The sequence below is a fragment of the Bubalus kerabau genome, chromosome 15 (assembly GCF_029407905.1).
Source record: "Bubalus kerabau isolate K-KA32 ecotype Philippines breed swamp buffalo chromosome 15, PCC_UOA_SB_1v2, whole genome shotgun sequence".
In the NCBI taxonomy this organism is placed as follows: domain Eukaryota; kingdom Metazoa; phylum Chordata; class Mammalia; order Artiodactyla; family Bovidae; genus Bubalus; species Bubalus kerabau.
The window spans coordinates 14,778,760-14,780,364 of record NC_073638.1 but is presented as its reverse complement, the minus strand read 5'-3'; positions in this window follow the sequence as shown (position 1 = coordinate 14,780,364).

Genomic DNA, 1,605 nt, shown 5'->3' with positions numbered 1-1,605 from the left:
GAGTGAGGAATGAAGCAATATTTTTCCCCCCACAAACCCTAGTAGGGCTCATACTGAACTTTCAAAATTCTTGAAAACCTTTCATTTTAATATATTATTTCTTTTAAAATATGAATTGATATCCTCAAAATCAGCAGTGAAAATCGACACGCCAGAAAATCTGATTTGTTCTCATAAGAATTCATATGTTTTCACTGAATACTGCTGCACAGCCCAGCTTGAGAATTGTGGCTTTCCATTAGAAAGACTCCCTGCCTCATGACCTGTTCTGTAGGGTTTGAAAAGAAAATAAATTCTTGAGAGCAGTGATATGAATGCATATATGAATATAAATGTATGCATGATGTAAACTCTGCTATGTTCAAGCAGTTCCCAAAGATTTTCATGTAAAGGTAAAATGAAGAGAAAAATGGTTTAAAAAAGCAGGGGGTAGCATGAAACAAGGGTATCAGGGTACCCTTGAAAAACAATGAGTTAGTATATCCCCAAGTCTTATGCACAGGCTTGAACCCCAATGGAAAAAGAGAAAACTTAATCAAACCCTGCTGCTGCTGCTAAGTTGCTTCAGTCGTGTCCGACTCTGTGCGATCCCATAGACAGCAGCCTACCAGGCTCCCGCATCCCTGGGATTCTCCAGGCAAGAATACTGGAGTGGGTTGCCATTTCCTTCTCCAAAGCAGGAAAGTGAAAAGTGAAAGTGAAGTCACTCAGTCGTGTCCGACTCTTAGCGATCCCACAGACTGGAGCCTACCAGACTCCTCCGTCCATGGGATTTTCCAGGCAAGAGTACTGGAGTGGGGTGCCATTACCTTCTCCGTAATCAAACCCAGTGCTGTACAAAATGTGAAGGATAAGAAGAAAACAGAAAAGAGACTCCCAGTAACTGTAGCCTAGAGGAAAGGTACATCTAAGAACCACCACAACAAAAAGCAGCCATAAAACCTAAAAACTTCCCACAGTTAAGGTAGTAAATTCCATGAGATAAAATGCCTTAATGTTAAATAAACACTGGGGACTCCGAAATCTCTACTAGTCAATCAATCTAATGAAATTCCAATTGAAACGCTATTTTTCACTGCTATCTTTAGAAGAAACATTTGAATCTGACTGGACCAATTAATTATCTATTCCTTTATTGATGTCTGCTGAAAGTTGGGTCCATGATTGGCGTACATATCACTCAGTCTGAGATCTTGAAACTATCCTACTTGTTTGGCCTGCCTGGCCCTGCCCATCAGGATGAGCGGTGGGAGGGGTTACCTCTTGGCAGTTGGGCAGTAAAGCTAGTGTTACAAGGACCTGGCACCTATACAGTGATGCTACGCTCAAAGTGGTGCCAACTCTGTATGCCCCACTACCCTTGTCCCTAATTATACTTTGCCTTTAGCTATTCATTTATAATAAAGTGTCCTGGAACACTGAAGCATAACAAATTTGGCGAGAGATTCTGGCAAGTGTGCAGATTGGCTCTCTGCGGTGTCTATACAATGGGGCAGCAGGTGAGGCTGTTAGAAGGATGAAACATCCAGCATTGTCTCTGTCCATGCTTCTGGCAGAAAAAGACAATGTCTGCTCAGGGTGAAACACATTAATCATTCAGAGGAG